This window comes from Cuculus canorus, chromosome 1 (assembly GCF_017976375.1).
Source record: "Cuculus canorus isolate bCucCan1 chromosome 1, bCucCan1.pri, whole genome shotgun sequence".
Classification (NCBI taxonomy): domain Eukaryota; kingdom Metazoa; phylum Chordata; class Aves; order Cuculiformes; family Cuculidae; genus Cuculus; species Cuculus canorus.
In genome coordinates, this window is record NC_071401.1 from 83,938,555 (window position 1) to 83,960,553 (window position 21,999).

Below are 21,999 nucleotides of genomic sequence, written 5' to 3' on the forward strand. Positions count from 1 at the left end.
CCTTCATTGTTACTCACCGAGTGCACCCAGGTCCTTGAAAAAAGACAACCCTATTAATAGATTTGCCTTTTCCTAAGGGAGGAGCAACTCACCCTACATTTCCCAGCCATTGCCCTATGTGCACTGTGGAGATCTTTTCTCCAACAGCATGTAGGGGCTTTATATGGGCAGGACAAGGATGGTTAGCAGATCTCCTGTTGTTGTCCTGCAAAGTAGCTTCTCCTAAATTTACATCCAAGTTCTTTCATTTCCTGGTCCTCAATACTGCCGGCATAGTCTTTAACAGCCCAATATATAGTCTTTCTGGAGGTTTGTGGGTAACAGAGGATGTGACATACCCAATTAATGCTGTGTTTCTCAGCCCATGAATCTGTGAGGTTTTTTTGGAAATAAGTCCTGATGTTTGACCCCATTCTTTCTGGGGTGCTGTGTTGCCACAGAACCTGTTTTTTAAGGCCCAAGATGGTGTTTTGGGCAGTGGTATGGCTCATAGGTATATTTCTAGCCAATTGGTAGTTGTGTCCACTGTGGTGAGCACATCATGCTCACCTTGGTGAGTTTGTGGCAATGCTACAGTGTTGTCAGTCTGCCCTGCCTCACCATACTGATAACCCAGCCACAACCTTGCACTCTGCTGCCAAAGGAATTGAGAAAAACACATTGGAAATCTCAGCTGTGGCATACCACTTGGCTGCCTCTGACTCGAGTTCATATTGGAGTCTTGGCATGTCCAGTTCAGCTCTCTCTCCCGTGTAACCATGCAGCATTAGGGTACCCTGTTCCCAGTGCCCACCAGTGCCTGGTACCATGAGCATCCAACAGCCTGGCATCCTGCATCCAAGGAAAACGGGTCAAGAGAGAGATGCCCTTCAGTAGCGGGATGCAAATCCATGCCTCCAGGGGAGACTGACACCTCAGTGCACTGCCTTGAGCTATGGCTGTGCAGAGGATCATCATATGGGCTGCTGTGAACTTCACCACCGCCCAACCCAGCACAGCTCCCAAAAGAAACGTTGAGAAGAGACCATACAATGAGAAGGAGAGGATCTATTCTGATGCATTGCCAAAGAAGCTGAGCTGTTACTGGGGATGATAGGTAGAGAAAAAAGGTGCAATAACTGATTTCTAGTCATGGTGGAGCTATGTTTTGCAGTGTGGCTCCAGGTGAAGAAAGGCTTCCAACATGAGCAGTAATGGGAATGGAACTGAGGAACTGAATGGTACCCTTATGTGCATCTCTTTTTTTGGGGGAAGAAATTGGAGGCTTTGAAAGATATGAAAGTCCCTGAGAAAGTGAAGCACTTGTGCCATCAGTAGAAGAACTGAGAAACTCTGTATTCTCAGTAGCAAATCCTTGAATGCTTATTGTAATTCATGAGGCAAAACAGAATTCAGCAGCCAGGAAACATGTCAGGGACATAGTGTGTGATTGTAGCACTGGGTTTTAGATGACTATACCAAGATCTACAATATCAGAGGGCCTGCAAAGACAGCACAGAGGTAAAGACAATTCTGCAAATACTAGGTTAACTTCTCTGTCTTGTCTGAGAGAGGAGGTGCCCAGTATACTACTGTATATCTGATGCTTAGAAATTAGCAGCTGACAGTTCTCCTCTATCAGAGGGTTATTTATATATCTATATTTATATATTTTTAGTATATGTTGTTAAAGTGTTCGAGCATTTTGTCTTTTCTCAAAGACCATCATTTGAAAGTGAATATATTTGTCCAGGCTGTGAGATCTGGTTGCTACCTGGAATCAGCAGGCAGCCTTTCCGGTTTGGGAAAATCAGAACATAGAGGTCATGTCTCTTTCTTTTCCCCCTTCTTAGTTACAAAAGCACTTCATTTCTTTCACCCAACTAAATGGCTCCTGGCTGCTTTCTGCACAAAAGACTGGTTGTTACATGCTGAAGAACTGCTTTTGCTTTTCAAACAGAAAATTCAGTAATACTTGGCATAAACCCACTGATCTGTACCACCTGAAGTGATTTAAGGATATGGCTAGTGAAGGCAAGGAAAACAAGTTGGGCAAGTAGATGTATCTTTTAAACCTTATCCCTTGACCTGTCCAACTTTGGAATATATTCGCTACTTATATCATTATCAGAGGGGGGAGGAAAGGGAAAAAATGCAGTAAAATTATACATTAAAAGCAAGTCCTAGTGCAATCTCAAATTCCTTCACCTAAATTGAATATGTACTTCTTCCAATCTAAGTGCTTATATTAATGTGGTTCAGCTGTTGGTCCAGTAGGTCACAGGTTTTATGTACCAGCATGAGGGCATCTGGGACATTTCGTGGTTAGCTGATATCAAGACAAGTGGATGATAAATACGCAGTGTCAGAACAGCATCGACAGGCATGGAAGTACAGAAGAGGGTTGCTCAGCTCTATGCCCAGGTAGTGTTGGAGGCTTTGCCTGTTGTACCAAATAGGAGTTAGGCGTGGGCTCAGCCCCTGGCAAGCAATCATCCTCATTGATATATGGTTGGTGCATTCTCTGGCTCTGCTTAGGCATCTGGATTTTCCTTTCCTTGCAGGCACTTTATCAGGAAGCAAAAAGCCTGCCTTGCAGCTGAAAACTCTGGTGGGGCAGCGGGCCCCAAACATGTGAGGTCTGGGCACCACACGGTAGAGCTGAACAATGCATTTTAAAAAACATAACCCTGGTATGTCTTCCATCCAAAACATATTGTCCTCACAAATTACTGTAGAGAATTATGAGTGTACCTCTGTAATATGGGAAAGCAAAAGAGAGAGGTGCAGATATAGTAATTTTATCCGAAACAAATGGGTTGAAGAACAAAATTGCTCATCAGAGTAATCAACTTTAAAGAGTCCTTCTTTTCTCGACCTCAATCCTTGTTCACTTATTGCACTTAGGTAATTTAGAAACATCAATGTAACCATTCTATGCCTGCTCTTGTTAATTTTCTTTAAGTACAGTAAAATAACATTTTATTGCTTGCACTATTCCCTGAACAGTTACATTTTCTTTGTCACACTTCCTTGGCAAGTAAAACTGCCTGAGCAGTGATTGTTGGGTAAATTAGTATCATTCATAAGCTCATTTTGCACTTTGGAGTGTCAAATGTTGTTTGACTAAGAAAACTTCTTCCCTGTTTTTGTTGTTGGATGTGGGAGGAAGGGAGAAGACAAGCAAATTTTCGTAATAAAAGAGTTAGATGCACTTTTGAATGTCAGTTTTATATATGTTGATAAAACCCGCAGACACAAATCTGTTTTTGACTGTGACTTCACTAGTGTACCATAACTACCCACACTGTAATGAACAAGCACAGAGGGAATAATAGGCCTATTGGTTTAAATCTTATTTAACAAAACATGAAATATATTTGTGACAGTGTGCAATTCCAGGGGGAACACTAGGATAAAAAGCTATAGGTAGGAAGCAGGATGGGTTTCTCAAACATCTGTGTTGCACAAAGCCAGGGATTTAATTTAGGGGCAACTCAGCCTAACCTGTCGGGTAGGCTCTCTCTAGGCATCCGATGCCCTGTTGTCAAAGTTATGGGTTCTGCTGGAGAGGATGACAGCTTTCCTGTTTCCTGCCTGGGTTCTTAGTGCAAAACCAGGGTATGGGTGATGATGAAGAATTGATTTGCTCCAAGGTCTCCTGCATTGCAATGTGGCTACAAAGCAGCTCGACTTGGCTATAAGTACACTCTGGCGGGCACTCCAGGGTCTCATGCTTTGGATGTGGCCTGAAAGGATCAAGGTCAGAAGCTTAAATTCTCCCAGCAGCCTATGGAAAAAGAGAGACTGAACCTCTGTGGATTTAACTGTCAGATTAGATACTAACATTAGATGGAGTGACCATTTCCACAGCAGTATAATAGATCCATTTTCTTCTAAATCCAAGTTTTGGGCAAATTTGGGTTGAAATATTAGCATCTGATACAGTGGCCTTCTGTTTGGTGTCACCCAGAGACTCCAGAGAACAAGATCCACAATACTGGCCTGGAATATTGCCAACTGATAATATACACTATGTGTTAGTATAGAGATGGGGGAGGCAGACTTATGAGTGTAGACATATGATTGAGGAAGATACTATTTATTATGTACTGTTGCCTTTTCTGATATAGGTTAAATATTTATTTTCAATGCCAACTAACTCAGACAAAACCAATGCAACTGAAAGGGTGCTGATTAATAAATGCTTGTAGGCAAAAATGGCTCAGCTGCATTTCCTTTTGCGCAGTGCAGGGTAACATGGGTATGATTGAGGAAAGCAGAGAGATGTACTTATCGATGATTAGTAAAGGGCAGAATTTTAGATCTTAAAACTGACATGGGCTCCTGAAGTCTGCTAATTAAACCACCCGAAGATCTGATCAAAGGCATTTAATGTGCAGATTGCTTAGCAAGATGCATATAATTAGATGATGGCTACTAATGATTTACTTCTGTGAAGTGTTACTTAGCACCATTGGCTAAAAAGTGACATTGCCTGCAATTCTGTGGGTTGTGTTCCTTAGTGTAACAGCCTAATGATTAAATACCAAGTACAGAATAGGCCAAGAACAAGCTGTGTATTCTACTTCATAGTAAACGCAAACTATTATATCTGGCGAATAGTCAGGAATGCCCTTTCAGAGATGCCCTGTGCTCTTCAATGAAGGAAGATGTGCCTCGATTTTGGTGGCTAGAGCCAAGTAAGATGACTCCTGCAGCTGACATGGGATTTAGCTGGGACTGAATCAAGACAAATAGCTCTGGCTGCTATTCTGTCACTGTCTCCTTTGGCTGCTAGTTTCACATCAAACTCTTATGATTTCTTTTCATTTTTCACTGCCGTGCTCTCCCCTAAGTCTCAGAGCTGAACTCCCTTTCCCAGTCCTCTGGAGAAGGCCAGACTCCTCTGCACCTTTCAGATCTTTCCTCCTGAAGATGAGGGAAGCTCTTCCTGCATCAATGTCCCTTTGGGGTAGTCTGCTGGTTAGTTTTGTTTCCCACAGTGGTGGGAGGTCAACCTATCTGCTTTCTTCCCAAGAAGGTACTCTGCCAACTGGGTTACAAGTTAGGAACAGGCTCTGTTCTTTGACAGAGCCTTAGAATGAGCTTGAGAATGTTTTCCAGGTGAGTTGCTGCTGCAGCTGAAATATGTCAGACTGTCACTCTTGCTCATGTGCAGAACCAGGTTCGGCTGAGATGATCATTTCTGTCAAGGTGTACATGACCGTTAGCATACCTACTGGCAGAAATCATGTACCAGGGGAATTTTATAGGTAGGAATGTCAGCTTCTGGAGAAATTTAAATAAAAGCTAATTTAGATAGAAGCTAGCCTGAGGTTTTGGACTTATAAATCATGTAAATCTAGCTCCTTTTGACCTAGTGTTTTAAATATTATTTGAACATTCACTAAAACATCCCTTAATCACTTATTTATTCTTTCTTAACCATTTACAAATGGAACTCTTATATGAAATTTAATTATGTTTTGTCCATTTTGCTCAGAAAAACAGCTACATGTAAGAAATTCTCATAAATTATCCAAAGCAGCAGCAGTTCTCAGCCTTAATTACAGAGTTCTTTACACTCTAATGTTATCATACAAGCTCCCTGGTTTTAATAAAACTCAGGAACTTTTTTTTCAGTTTTAACATTCATTATCAGGGAAGTTTCTGTGGAGAGGCAGCAGGCTCTGAAATGAGCTATGGCTGTTGCTGTACATTAAAAAAAAACATATAATCGAGCCCTCCCCCATCCAGTTTGTATCTTGCTTATCTACTACCCTCGCCGCAGAGTATGACACGCTTGCTCTAAGAGGCCACCTCACAGACACTACTGCATTACTCCAAGCTCTGAAGTTACTTCTCAAGCAAGTAAAAAACAGCCTTCCTTTGTTGGGATCCAGATGTTGATGCTTCCTTTGTTGGGATCCAGAAACTGGGTGATCCTTTGGGTGTCAGCTTCAAAAGGCTGGATCTGGCATTATGCCCCATGGATAAGAACCTTGTATTGATCATTCACAAGCCTGAAGGTGAGAAAGGAGAGAGGAGCATGAGCGCACCACCGAAACCCTCAGCTCACTGGGGTTGGTGGATGTGTTATTATGGTGTCTACAGCTCCTCTGTCTGCCACACAGGTCTGTTACTGGGGTCTGGCCTCTAGTCCAAGAACTGAAATGCTAGGCATTATGGCTTTGTCTAACTATCTAGATGCAGTAAACACTTAAAAATCTTTGCAGTCTTCCTGGTTACATGTTGGGGATGGACCCAGATGCTCCACACCTCCACTGTGCCTTCATTATTATACTGGGAAGAAAACCAGAGTAAAACCAGATGGGGGAGGGGTAGGGGTGGGCTAAGGAGCAGGTTCCTTGGGAGAGCAGCAGTTCCACAACACTTCTATAGATATGTGCTTCAGTGTGACTGTACGGCTACAGAACAAGTAGGCAGGTTATAACTGCAGCTTTAGTGTTCAAATAAACAAAGTCACTTTTGGTGGGCTAAGGTGGATGTAAGATGATAGAGAGGTCAAAATGGATAGAAAATAAATAGAAGACATCCCAGCTGGATTTATCAGAAACTAAAAATTAGAAGGGAGAGGGAAATGAAAAAAAACCAAAAAACCCCAAAAGAATGAGAAGCTGGCAAGTCAGATATCGAGTAGAATATAAATTCCAGAGATCAGAAAAACAAGCAGAATTTTATGTTTTAGAAGCAGAACAGGGATAGTGGAAGACTTGACGAAGACCCCAAACTACCAGAGGGACCAAATAGTTCTTATTTTGCAGCAATTTCTGGTGGATTAGTGTCTAGAACTGGCTAGTCCTGAATCAGTATGACTTGCTCCCGGTTTTGTTATTGATATCAATCTTCCATTCTGAAATGGGATGAACGTCCCAGATTTCAAGTTTCTGTGGAACACTACAGTCTTCAGCATTTGTCTCTTCTTGATTGATAGGCTTCAGGTGAATATTTGCATTATTAACTCTCCCAGTGTAACACAATATATCAAAACATTTTATAACACTACAAATAAAAAGAAATAAACAATGGATTTTAAAACAAAAATCAACATGTTTCCTTTAAAAATGCTCTATTTTCCCCTACCTAAACAAATGTTCACAGAAATTACCCCATTTCTACAAAATAGCTATTTTCAGCTTATCAGAAGGGGAAATTTGCTCCATCAGGATCTGACCAGCTTTGTTATTGATTCAATCAAGGAAAAAGCACAGAGGAAAAACCCAGTGACTGATTTACTGCTAGTTTTTTTTTGCTATTGTGCATTCATTTACATTTATAGATAGAAGGTACAAAATACACATACACACATAAAACCAGGCATGTACAATTAAGGATGACTCAGTTTAGATCCATGCAGTACAGATGTAAATAGCTGCATAAAGACCAAGACAACAAGGAAGCAGATATTCCCTCTTGAGGGCAAGGAGGCCCTGTAGAGGGATCTAGACAAATTGGAGAGCTGGGCAATCGCAAGTGCTGGGTTTTGCACCTGGGACACAGCAATCCTGGATATACATACAAACTGGGGTGCAAGAAGCTGGAAAGCAGGCCCGTGGAAAGGGATCTGGAGGTTTTAGTTGATGGCAAGTTGAATATGAGCCAACAGCCTAACAATATTGAAAAAGCATTTGGACAATGCACTCAGACACACGGTGGAAATTTTGGCGTTGTCCTGTGCAGGGATAGGAGTTGGACTCGATGATCCTTGTGGTTCCCTTCCAACTCAGGCCATTCTGTGATTCTGTGTAATATTTGTGTTATCCATGAAAATGTAGGATTCATATAATTATCCATGCATTATATCTGATATTCTTCCATTTTGAGAGTTCACCTATTTTCACCTTAATTGCTAAAGAGACATTATATCTCAGCAAGGATAGAGACCATTTCCTTTGTATGTTGTTAATAAGAAATAAAGTGAAAAAAAAAAAAGGAGAAGGTGTTTCCCTTGGGAATAAAAAACCTCAAGTCAGTGAATGAGCAAGCTCTGCATTTGAATGCTCATGTTTGAGCAAATAGATCACACGTGGTTCTCTGGATAAAAACAAAAGAAGTAATTAATTGCAAATTACATAGTGATAGCAATTCTTGTTGAGAACTCGGCTGAATTTTCTCGTGTTTAGTAGCTTTCCATCCCACAGTGCCCTCTTCTGAGATGCAGAAAAGTCTGAAAATGATGGGAAGAGATACAAGCTCTCAAAGACTTTTCAGGCCAGAACTTCTCTCTTCAAATATGGCTTCATTTTACAGAAGTCAAAGGAATGTTGTCCATTGACACTGGTGGTCTCATTATAGTCATTTGTGTTTGCTATATAGTAATTGGTATTTTCTATACCGTAGTTTTCATGTCCTTGTTCTATTAATGCTGGTGTTAGTTGATAGAGTTAGTTTAGCTCTTAGTTTAACAGTATTACTTGTTGTTTTCCCATATCTCATGAATATATTCAGGCTAGTTTATAAATTTACGTAAATTCTATTGTTTAAAGAGAAAAAAATGTCAAAATAGTTTCAAATATCTTCCATTATGTTCTTTGTTGCTCTGCTGTGTTTCTGTCTCTATCTATATTTTACTATTAAGAAGGTCTGCTTTTACTTTTATGATGTGAAGTCTGTCAAAACAATGCATTAAATAATTCTGAATCATTATTATCCAATACGAGATCTGTTGATTTCTTTCTTTCTTTTTTTTATTTTTTGCCTTAGATGGTCCAGGATTGAAACCTCCTGTTTGCTGAATGCTATACAGTTGTGACTTAAATATTCTTTTGTCTTCCTACTCAGAAGCCTTCAAAATATTGTGTTCATCACTCCAAGACCTCAAAGGCTGTTGCCTGTGACTCTTCCAGGGTTCTGAATGATACAGGAATGAACCTTATACTGACCTGATTTTTTTCAGTCAGTAGCAAGAAGATGGTTTGCAGTAGCACAGTAGCACTGGTGAGATATGTACATCAATGTGGAGAAGGACAAGAATTATGGATTATTTTAAAGCACACTATCCAAGCTCTCAGTTCTCCGTGGCCTGCAGGATTCTTCTGGGGAGGTAAGTTCTGATGCAGTCTGCAGCCATTTTCATCCTGGAAAAATATTTGAAGGGTTTCTTTAAGCCCTGAGGATAATATAACTTGCTTTGCAGGCTGTAGGATTGCTCCATGGGAGATCTACAAATTGGGCACCATATCTCTTCAACACACAACAGGCCACAAAACATGTCCCCAAATTCTTTACAAGTTTATGACCTGGATTAAAATACAAAAAAACCCCAAACAACACTTCAGGAAAAGGTCAACGGCAAAGTTGCAGGTTCTTGCAATAACAGGAACTGCCCTGATGAAATATTAGGTGATCCTGGCAAGTAGGGTTTCCCCAATTTGGAGATCAGGGCAAGAACCTTCTTCTACCACATATCTCGTATATCTCATCCATTCCTCAGTGGACAGAGACAAACAGACTTCCCTTTGGATATCTTGAGAAAAACTTTAGATTTGTAAATTCACAAAATACTTTCCCTCTTGTTCTGAAATTTTCCTTGGTGTTTCCAGTGAAGCAGCTTTGAAGTGCGCAGGTATGGACTACAAGGTCCCTTCTCAGTCAAGTATGTGTAAATAGTCCTTTGGAAAAGTTATAGCTGTAACTACTACTGGCGAAAAGGGTGCCCACTTTTTGTGTAATAACATCTGGTAAGACCTCTCTCAGGAGCTGGCTAGTGTTTCAGCATGTTTCAGGGAGATGTCCTAGCCTAGCTCCTCACTAACTTGCAAAGAGCATTCTTTCATAGAATCATAGAATCATAGAATCACTAGGTTGGAAAGGACCCACTGGATCATCGAGTCCAATCATTCCTAACACTCTCTTAAACCATGTCCCTAAACACTTCATCCACCCGTTCCTTAAACACCTCCAGGGAAGGTGACTCGACCACCTCCCTGGGCAGCCTGTTCCAGTACCCGATGACTCTTTCTGTGAGGAATTTTTTTCTGATATCCAGTCTGAACCTCCCCTGGCAGAGCTTGAGGCCATTCCCCCTTGTCCTGTCCCCTGTCACTTGGGAGAAGAGGCCAGCTCCCTGCTCGCCACAACCTCCTTTCAGGTAATTGTAGAGAGCAATAAGGTCTCCCCTCAGCCTCCTCTTCTTCAGGCTAAACAACCCCAGCTCTCTTAGCCGCTCCTCCTAAGACTTGTTCTCCAACCCCCTCACCAGCTTTGTTGCTCTTTATGACTTCTGTTAACATAGTGCTACTATGTGCTTAAAGGAGCTATGGAGCCTGAAGGAGAATAGCCAGCTTGTCTTTAATTTGGGGATTAGGACACTCAGCTGGGCATAAGGAAAATCTTTGGTTCTGGCCTCTCCTAGAACTCCTAGAGCTCCTTCGTGTACTTAAAATACCAAAACGATACTACTCTACAATAAAATGCCTGTACATTTCAAGGAATGGATTCTGTATCCCCTTCTGCCCTTGTCACAGGTGAGAGTCAAACTCCATTTATCTCCTCATTTTCTGACTCATAGCTCTTCTATTTCTGGGTCCAGCTCAGCTAGACATTGGATGTAGATAATTAGTTTGGATGCTTTTCTAAGAGTATAGCAGATCATCAGACCTTTGCAACCTGCAGAAAAGTGTAAGAAACAGGCAGCGCTTTTCTTGTCTGAGTTGTGCAAAGGTGTGTAGAGTATTTGTAGGTGAGGCATCTTCCTCTTTCCTGCAGCGCTGCTCTACGGGTCACCATTTTTTAATGAAAAAATGTAGAACTCCTCACATTTCTTGAAAGATGTTTTGGCCTTCTGAGTACTGAAGATGAAGCAGTACAATGAGAGATGTTTGTTCATAAAGGAAGATAGTTTACAAAAAAAGTTGACACCTCTGTCACCAACCAGATTTACATTTGCAAATTGCACATTTGTCACAGAAAGATATTTATTTTCTGAAGGGCCACATAGTTTTATGTATTTCTACTAATGTTGCTTTAGAACTGCCTTTTTTTTATTGGAAGCTTTCATGTGTAGGCTGAGGAATTTGGCCTTAGTTCACAGAAAATTTTCTTCTGAAATGTAGAGGCTGGGAAAAGAAGAACCTGTTGTGAAACTCAAGCCTATTAATATTCTTGGGCATAATTCATGAAGTCTGAAGAGAGAGGCTTTCAAAAAGCAGCTCTAATGTTATGAATAATTATATCTTTGAACTTAAGGGAAGCCAGAAGTTCAGTTTTAAGCTGACTGAGATGCTCATTAGTAGTCAGTAGTATACAACTGTAGGAGTTGGGCTGGTACTTAGATAAGAAAAAGAAATTTCATTCCAGTTTATGAAGGTACTGTGTAATTCATTCTTTCTGACAGTCCTACCTGGAAATTCTTGTTCAAAGATAATTTTCTTTTGGCTTCTGATTTCCTGAACTGTTCATAAAACACAGAATTGTACAGAAGCTTTAGAAGTTAAGTCTGCAAAATACTAACCTATAAAGCTTCTTTGAAAGTCCTGTGGTGTTCTAAACATATGCATCCTCCTGGTAAAATAGAGGTTGGTGATTCTCAGTGTTCAACAAATGTTGTGTTTTTAGAGTGCATGGACTCAAATGTAAAAATTAATAGTGAGTTTATCACATTTCTTGAGAAATGGTAGCAATGTTTGTATCTATTTTCTTATCAGCTGAAAAGTGATACCAAGCTAATGATAAATTTATTGTTGATGGATTTCTGTGGGATGAGAACATTGTGCCCAGACACCCTAAATGGAAAGTCTCATGTAAGACCAATAAGGTGGAGCTCGGAAACAGGCAGAATAATGACAAAACCAAAGAGGGAGTCTACGTTGCTCAACAGCTAAGTACCTGTGTCTGTTCAGATAACATTTTCTGGATACAGTTTATACCACCTCAGGAACAATTTAGAATTTACTACAAACTGGAAGAACTGTAGAAAAAGGAATAACAAGGCTCTATAGATATTCCAGGCCAAAAAACTGTATAGACCACTCTGAATTAAGCATGTTATGCATCTGGTTGTAGAAGATACAACTCAGCAATGCTTCTGGTTCTTTCCCTGTCTCTATTTCTGTCAAGTGAGCTGATGACCTGTCAATTTTGGAATAGCTCTCTGTGGATACTGTGAGATTTCACGTGACAATATAATCATATATTAGAGACAAGGAAACCATGGCTAAAGCATCTTCACATGCGATTGACACGTGCCCTCCACATCCTTCAATATGTCAGTATTGGGTATGTATGAAAGGGTAAAGCACTAGCTTGTGCCAGAGTAAAACTAGTATAATGGAAGTAATCTAGACAGCCTCTTTAGAAACCAGGCAGGTATACACTTTTTCAAACCCCTTTTGTGTGGGAGATTTAGGTGTCTTAATAAGCACAACTGGCCTTTAAGCTGTGTGGAAATGATGTGCCATTGGAAAGCTGCCATTCTTGCCCCTTCCAACAGCCTGTGTATCAGACAAAGCCCTATCCCTTTTCAGTAGCAATGTCTGGGTTAGCTGCAGTGGCAGCTGTGTGCCAGAAAGCAGATCTAGACCTTTTTGTTTGTGAAAAGTGGATTAAATTGTACTTACTTCATGTTCTGGCAATGAGCATTAGCCCTAGCAAGAACAGAATGGACCTGAAGACTGTTGTACTTTAGGAGGAAAGTAAAATGTAATTATTTTATTTAAAAGCAAGTATATGTGTACATGGATGTGGGATTTTTTCTCTGTATTCAGTGGAAGATAGACTTTCCTGACATACAGTAATGTCAGAAAATATCATGAGGGCATAGTATATTGAAGACACACGGGTTTTAGGCATTGCATCTTAGAAGGAGCATTATGCACCACTGGTGTAAGAAAAATACTGCTCTGGCTTTGCTATTGCTCTGAGATAACTGCTGGTAAATGCTGGTGACATTTCAGAGAGAGGACAACCTTTTGCAACTAAAGGGAGGATGGCAAAAAATGCCGTAATATATTGGTCATATTGCTAAGGCAAAGAGGAAGTGGAAGATGGAGAGATATGTCAAGGTCAGAATACTGACCTAGACTGAAATGAAGGTATATCCCAAAAAGTGGAGGTAAGGGCTTCTTACCTCCCCTCCGACTTCTTAAAAATTGTTTTATTTCCAAGTGTAATAAACAATTTAGCTGAGGCTGTAACCTGAAGAACTGTACTGGTTTCAGCTGGGATAGAGTTAATTTTCTCCCTAGTAGCTGGTGTGAGAATAATGTTGACAAACAGCTATAAACAAATCTCCTCAGTGAAGATATAGTTTTTCTTTGCTGGAGCAGATGTGTCAAGAACCCTGTCAGATGCTCATACATCAAGAACTGTGAGAGGATTGAGAAAAGGTGTTTCCAAGACTATAAGGAGACAGTTAAAGGGAATGAGCTTTGTACAAGCATCTCAGAGGGAACATAATAAAGAAAATGGACTTTTTCCAAAATGTGCAAGTCATTGTCATAACGTTTTCTTGCCCAGTGTATGATACTACATTTGCTTCTATCTTGCATATAAGGATATTTTTAATAGGTGGTTAAAGAGAACTTACTAATAGTCTTTATGCATGTGAGTTTGCAAGCCACATTCAGGAATACTGTAGGAGATCTGAAGCATTCCCTGCTTGTGTACTACAGGGAGCTTTAGTCCTGTGCTAGATATATAGGAGAAAGAGTCTCAGAGAGGAAGACGGATTAAGAGCAGGAACACCAAAGAAAGCATTGTGAGGCTGAATGAATGATGCCAGTAATATTTCGGAGGAAAGAAGTAACAGAATAGAAAGAAAAGAGTTGGGGAGAGACTGCTTTGGTGAATTCCCTAGCTTTAGTGAAATGATCTCACATGCAGGGATGGCTTTATTTCCTGGGTATTCCCCTTTTCCATAGAATGTCTTGCATAATGAAAGTGGATATTCTTAGGCAAAATTTGTTTTTAGAATTTAAAAGAAAAACAATGGTTATAACTGGGAAAGAAAACGAAAAGCAACAAATCAGTGTGAAGGTTAACAAATGTGGGATATGACATTGAATTTTCAGCTTGAAGTACATGCTGTGGAAACATTTTTCACAGCATCCTCTGCTGACCAAGGTAAGCATGTAATGTTTGTGGAATGTCCCTGCAGGGAGCCACAGAAATGGCTGAGGACTTCCCTAGAGCTTTCTAATATCACATGTAGTACACTTAGCAGAACAGCTTTTACATGGAGACGTGACAAGTACCTTCCTTGGATCTCGAGACAAAGTTGCAACTGAGTCCTGATGTATTAGAAAACTGTTAGGGAGCAAAATTAAAAAGTAGGATACAGGGCTGTTACCTGACATGAAGGGAAACCTCTGAGTCTCTTGCACAGGTTGGTAGCCTTTCTAACAACCTCTGTGTTACTGAAGTTTGAACCATCAAGCTGCCTCCGAGGACTTGAAATGCTTGCCCAGGCTATACAGTCGATATGACTTTCAGGTGTGTTGGGTGATTGATGACTGTTCAAGGTCTTTTTGTAAATTGGCCTTGTATCCTGGATGGTAGAAGGAATAAGTTTGACAGTTACTGTGATTTTTTAAACAGCATTCCTTGTCAGCAGTCAGACCTCTGCAGATTGCTTTCTGATCCTACTGAACACAATGTCAGATATATTGTTATTTTATGAGCATTTTTCCACCTTCCCAATTCCAAAAGTTTCTTGGGAGTGTGAGGCTCATGAGCAGAGTGCTAATATAGCCCATAAATTGTTTTGATGGCAGTACAGTGCTTGAGCATTCCCAGGGGAGAAGGTTTTACAGCCCTTACCAAAATCCTTTGCTCTACATCAGGCATGATACCTGCCATAATGACCATAGCTTGATTCCAAGTCGCAATTTATTGTTGGCTGTCATTCACTTTTATTTAATTTGTAGCAAGGCTCAGAGGCTAACAGTTAGGAGGACAGCATGAATCTCAGTAGAACACTCACCAGCTGCTTGTGGAGTCTAGGCAAGCCCCTGCAGGCTGCACCTGCAACTCAGATATGCTGGTCACAGGCTGCCCTGAGTACTAGTTTCATCCTTCTGTAAGTTCTTCCTACCATCTAAACCAAAACTACTCAAAATGAAAGGGTAAACCACACTAGTACTCTATACCAAAACAACAGTCTTTTACATGTACAGCTCTGAGAAACAGTCCAAAATCCTCTGAATGTTAAGTAAGAACTGATGGAGGCAAGACTCCATCAATGCCTTGTTCTCATTAAGTATGAGACTTCAGCAAACCTCAGAGAATGAGCCTGATGGATCATTGAACAGATCTGGTCTATCTGTCCTTATGTAATATATGCAATTAATACATGCACCTAAGTTTTCTCTATCTGCCAATGGAGAATTAAGCATCTGAGGATGAGATCCAAAAGAGGCAACATGCATAACTGTTGTTATGTTAGATAGGTGCAATGGACAAATGTAAGGCAGTCCTAGGAGAAGGGGCCATAACCCGAAGCTGAGCCACATCTGGGTATATAGCATGTAACTTACTTCGACTCTTAATTTAATTTGTTTACCTACATTTTCTTCAAGTAGAAAGAAAAGATGTAAATGGGACATAAATGGTTCTTTCTCCAACGTCAAAAGAAAAATTCCTACATTTCACAGTTTATATATAATGTCTTGAGTTGGGAATAACAGTACTAAAATGGGAATCTCAAAAAAATCCCTCAGGCAGAGGTGGTAGTATTCATCATACTGGGGGCCAGAGTGTTCTGGTTACCATGTAAAGAAGTAGGAAATGACACTTTGTCCCCCAACTCCCAGTTACTGTCCTCCTCTTGTAGCTGTTAAGAGCAAGCCCAGTAGCCTGTTTGCATACTCTGTGATTGGTATCAATGTTTGTATTAGTATTCAAAAACAACAAAGGGTGTGTTAAAAATAGCAGAGATGACAGCAAGAGGTCAATTACTTGGTTGTGTGAATAGGAAGGATAATATTAAGTTACTGGGTAATTAAGGTTAGACCAAGGTGAAATAAAGATAGTAAACAAGAAAAGTAAAGAAAGGTTACTCATCCTGGACACAAACCTACCCCTACTGATTTTAATGAGAGGTTTACACTGACCTCTGTGAAAGCAACTAGAAGTAGACTTGAGGTTAATTTGGAGACCTATTCATAAGGCAGTTTAGTGAAATTTGATAATGTATCATATTTACTATAAAAGAAACCCCGGGCATAAATAAATGGAAACTTATTGAACAGAGCTCTTCTTGGAAGTGTTTCGATATGAGCTGTTCTCTCACATCATGCTGTGTACTTATTATGAGAGGTGAAATGCATGATTTTGTTCCACGTTAGATAACTTATGGGATTTCTTCAGGGAAAATCGTTTTCAAAAGGCCTGAACCTGGATGTGTTCTGCCACTGGTCAATCTTGAGCGGCAGGGCTGCTTACCAGCAGGTTACCAGTGCTGTTTTCATGCTTGACTGGGAAACATTTGTGGCTTAAATCCCATCTTGTTTGCAGCTATCAGAAAATGCTGCGTTCTTTTAGTGAACAGGCGTGGAAGTTATTGATTTATCTTCTATGCTCACAGGAACATTTGTTGGGGGGTTGTTGGAACTGCCTGAAATGGTTCAAGAAAATTACTTGTGAGACAGAAAAGGAAACTAATTAAATCTTCAGAGAGGAAAGGGACTTCAATGATCAAAGATGGTGGTAAACTACGTATCTAACAAAAGATGCCTTGGAAATTGACGTACAAGTTAGGTTACCTAATTTTTCACCACAAACATAAGCAGTTCCGTTAATATGATTTCCATCTTGTGAAAATATTTCATGGCTCATCAGGAACTTGCTGAGACATATTAATGACAGCTGGAAACAATGGTAATAGAAAGCTTTTGTTTCCAGGTAAGATGACGATAATTTTCCCAAGAAAAGGAACTTAAAAATGATAAGGCTTTCATGTGTTATATTCATACTATCAATGAATGTAGTTCTGTGTGTCCAACTAAATAGAGCACTTCATGATAATTTAGACAGACAAGTTTGATCCTTTTACCTTCATGCATATTGTCAACATTGCCGTGTGAGGCTGCACTGAAACGGGCGGTTATGATGTCCACTGGCCTTCTTCTGGGACAGGAACCAGTGCTTTTATTTCTAGACTGGCACTCTCTGCCACACACATTACATTGTAGTACCATATTACTTTTTTGCTGCGTTCCCCTTCTCACTGAATACACTCTAAGTATCATTCTTGAGCTCTTTCTGTCATTTTACTACAGTTAGAAACTGCAGATGGGGAGGTTAGTAGGAGAAGGAGAGTAGAAAACATCAGAAGCCTTTACCAGTATCTTTTGTAAGATATAGATTTTCAACCTGTATATGTAAGATAAAAGTTTTCAGGATTTCCCCATCTTTGTGTCCACCGGCAAAGGATAAGATCACTCATTTGGGTGCATATTGCAATCACCAGTGTCTTGATTTTCTTATACATACATTACCTTTGCTATGTTTCAGCATTAATTCTGCGGTGAGAAAAATACATATTGCTCACAGCTGTCTGTAAGTGATCTCATTCCACCTGTCTGCACACTGATATTTGGCAGCCTTATTTATAATATACAAGTTTTTTCCCCCCTTTTAAAAGTATGATTTTAAATCTTGGAGTAACTGGGAGAGCTGCCGTGAAATCATGAGAGACTTTTATTTCTGTCAGTTCCCAGAACACCTTGCTACAATTCATTTTGTTGCTAGCGCAATGTATAGAGTGGCAGAGACAGATGAACAAATGAACATTGTTCTAATTTAAAACGAACATTTTTTCCAGCAACAGCTATACAGAGTGCATGTCTGACAAAGGAGGTGGGAAATATTCATTTTTATTTTGAAAGGTGACTTCAATCTCAAAATGATTTCCACACGCTTTGGTTTCCCTTCCCCTCCCTTCTTTTTTTCTAAGTGATCAATCAATGAAGTCATCCAGCAGCAGTATCAGCTGCATTATTACAGTATTGGGTATAGCAGTGTTCAGTTAGGGCAAATGGTACCATGTCTGAGCCTGTTTGTGACCTTTTAAAGCAGACTACTGCATTTTACACAAAATGGAGCAGGCTGTGGGGCCTCCAGGGTAGATATAATACAATGTGTAGTCTCAGGATACAGTTTACCAGCCTCTGTAATATACATCTGCACAGTGAAATTGCCCTAGTACATCACTATAATAATGACTTTTCCTGACCTACTGTATTTTACTAATGAAATAAGCTCTTTCTTCCTTCATTAGTAACTTAATAGGTTTTCTGCTTCATGTCAGTTGTCATCCTTATTTAACATCACCAAAGAATAAATTTTTTTTTTTCTACATCAGAAACATGGATATTTTACTCCTATTATATTGCTAGCATGATAGTTCTCACTTCAATAACCCATGTTCCTGCATCAGTAAGTTTAAATGAAGACTCTAAATCTCCACAATATCATCTTGGAATGTGGCAGCGGTTCCTTTAGAGACATTAAGGATGGTGCCCCCTCTACACTTATGCATTAGTAGATATAACAGTCTACATGCTCTGAGCAAGAAATCCAGATTTAGAGTGCAAAATGTGATTGGGAAGGAAGGAATCATGAAAAATAACATTCAGAGACTTTACAAATCTTAAGAGATGAATTCTAACAGAGTGGTATGTAGTGTGTCTGTCAAAGCCAGCTGTTTCCTTGGCATTCTGTTTCAAGGGAAAATTAAAACCTATGATTATCTGCATTTAATCTATACCATAAGAATGATGATAAGATTAATGATCAAAGCTGTGTTTCTGTCTCAAGGGTCCCTCTGCTGTTTACATGCCTACCTCCTACTTAGGAACCGTAGTGATATATGTAGCTGTCTGATACAATCTCCAATTGCTTGAAATATGTTCCCTGGCTGGTTCATGCATGTGATGCCCTGCTTTCTGAGTCCTGTGTGATGCAGGCATCTGTTTATTACTTGTTTAAAAAAACTCCAGGAATAATTTAATCCATATTAACGTTATCAGCCTATGGTCCCAAAGAGATCACTGAAGCTATAATTCAGCTCCCGGACTCTGCTGCTCTTCATAAGCCATAAGAATGAAGACGGCTCTTTCAATTGAATGACTACCTTATTCATTCAAACACTGTGTAACTGATCTGTGCTATACTTTATGAAATACTCCTTGGTTTCTGTGCTGTTAAAAACTTTCCCTTGCTTACTGTTTATTGTTTACTTTGTTATTTAGGTTCATTCCTCTCTCTTCATTATTGGTGCTGATTAAAAGGGCCTGCTTAGGAAAAGGAAGAGGTTATTTCTCTCTTTCATGCCCCGTATGGGACATAGATAATGGTTGAATACATTCTCGAAAAATAAAGATGTTTGGCAGAAAAGTGTATTTGGAATCACTTCTACCCAGGCAGAGCAGGTAATTGCTTAGCCAAGATCAGAGGCTAAAAGGATTGGAAAAAGCACTGCTCACTTAATGAAATAAGTATCTGAAATCGACTAGGTATCTCCACACCTTTGTATTTATTGTATTAGTCCCACACGCCTGGGCTACGTGTGCCTGCACATTCAGTACCCCTCCTTCAGGGCACAGCATGGTGGCAAGGTATGGTTTGGGCTTCTTCTGTGAAGGTGCTGGGTTTGGCCATTGTAACAGATATATCGGGGAGCTGATTCAGTCTGTCTGGTTTCATCTTCCTAAGGTGGATATACTGTTGGGGAAGGAACTGGATAACTGGTAATACACTGAAAGTGCATTTGTTCACATGTGGGAATGTTTTTTCATACAATATTTTTCTTCGTTGGCCACCTCTCTCAAGTATCCACCCACCTACAATAAGCAGACTTAGAAACGTCACAAAAATAAGGGCTTGAATACTTAAGACACTGAAGGCTCGATTCAGATCTTCCTCAATAATATTGCCTTCCAAGCCAGCCAGCAAAAACTTCACAGGGTTGGGTCTGATGCTTATGTGGAACACAAGAACTGAAACCCCCCAACATACTGGGTAGGATAACCACAAGAAATGTGGAAAAGAAAATGTAATACATAGCATATCTATGATTTTAAAAGTGATTATTGTTGGTTTTGTGTAATTTCCATAGAACATCTGAAGGCACATTCATTTGGGTAGATGAAACATTTGTATGAGTGAGAGTCTTTACTTAGCAACAGCTCTGACCTTACTTTTTCAGCAATTCAATGGCAAAAAATATTATTTTCCTACTACTTCTTTATTTTTGGAAAAACAAAACATTCATCTGGTCTCCTGCTTCAAGATGCTCTTGCTTTTATGCCTTGAAACTATCAACATTAATTTACTTTGCTGTACAGAAAAATTAACCTTTCAGAAGGGCACTTTTAAAAAGTGCAGCAAAATCCCTTAGTACCATTGACACTTGTTGAACTGTCAGTGGTTATATTGAGTGAGAATTGCTTATAGTGTCTGTACATCATCTTCATATCCATAAAAGCCTGGTGATCAATTTATTTTCTGTCAAATACTTTCTTTAATGGGTTGCATTTTGTGTGGTTGACTATTCTGATAAAATCAATTTAATTAACTATCAAGATCTGACAGAACACATTCAGGCAGTGTCATTCATTTCAAAAGAATAATAATTTCAATCAAAGACAAGTTGCCAACCATTCTAATTAGGTATCTCAACATTAGCAGGATTTCATGCTAATGATCAAAATGAGATATTTCAGGGTTTCAATTATGATTATAAACCAGATATTGCATTAATGCCAGGGTACACTGTCACTATTTATTCACCAAGCCATCAGTGTTTAAAAAAATTCTTATGAGCTCCTGCATACATAAGTTGGTTGGGAAAAGAGGAAACAAATAACCGTCTGCTCTATTTGTCATTCAGGAGCTTACACCACTCAGTTGTTGCGGGGAGGCATGTGACACTCTTACAGCACATCGCATACTTTTTGGGGTGCAGGTGCTCAATCAACAAATAAGCAATGGTATGTGCAGCTTGCTTGAGTTTACATTGATGCACTGTGCTATCGTTCCGTATTATTTCAGTAGGAGGTTGAATATCAGCAGGATCTATTACAATATTGGATGGTTAAAGTACTTTTTGACTTTCCACGAGATTTTAAATTCAGGATGAAGGAGGGAGAGGCATAGTGCGTGAGAGAAGCACTGAAAGAAAGGTAGATGATTATGCTTTAGCAGCCTTCATGATAAAATAGTAGTAATTAGTTTCAGTAAAATCCCATAATGGTTTTTTTGCACTTTGCAGGAAACCAAGTGTCAGACAGATAAAACAAATTACTTTACTCAGGGCAATTAGCAAGCTATTACAAGGTTCTGCCTATGTTTCCCCATGACTGCAAAGATCATGCCCTATTTTTCCAAGAACTTTGTGTTCCTGAAAATCTCATCCATTTTAAACCTACCATTGTGTGTACAATACAGCCACTACATCTCTCTGAGAATAGCCTGCATTTAGCAGAGGGCCAAAGAGATAATGAGTTCTGTGAGTTGAGGAGAAGGGGGTATTTGTAACACTTGTTACTTTCTCATCTGAAATAAACCTCCAGTGTTACTATTGTGTTGGGGACTGACAGGTAGTACACAGAAAACATTTGGGTTTTCTTGTCCTGCATTAAGGTACTGCACTAGCGGATTTAAGTGAAAATGTGCTTTGCAGATTTAAGCATTCCAATTTTCGTGACTGATTCTTGATAGTGGTCCCATTGGGACGGTAAGACTATTTCTTGGCAAAAGAATACAAAGATTTTATACTAATCAGAAATGGGTGTGAAAAATTTATTTTCCAAATTTTTTCTTTTGACTGAAAATACTTTTCAGCTTTGTGTTTCAAGAAGGCACCTGTCTTGATAAATTGAAGATTGGCTTTGTATAAGAGCAGTTCAGCCATTACACAAAACAATAAAAAAATACCTGAACATATATAGTCCAGAAAAATTACATGTTTGAAAATAACTATATTAAAAATTCCCCTTAATGTATTGTCAGCATTGTTTTACAGCTAGGTTTTACTAAAAATTGTGCAAAATATGA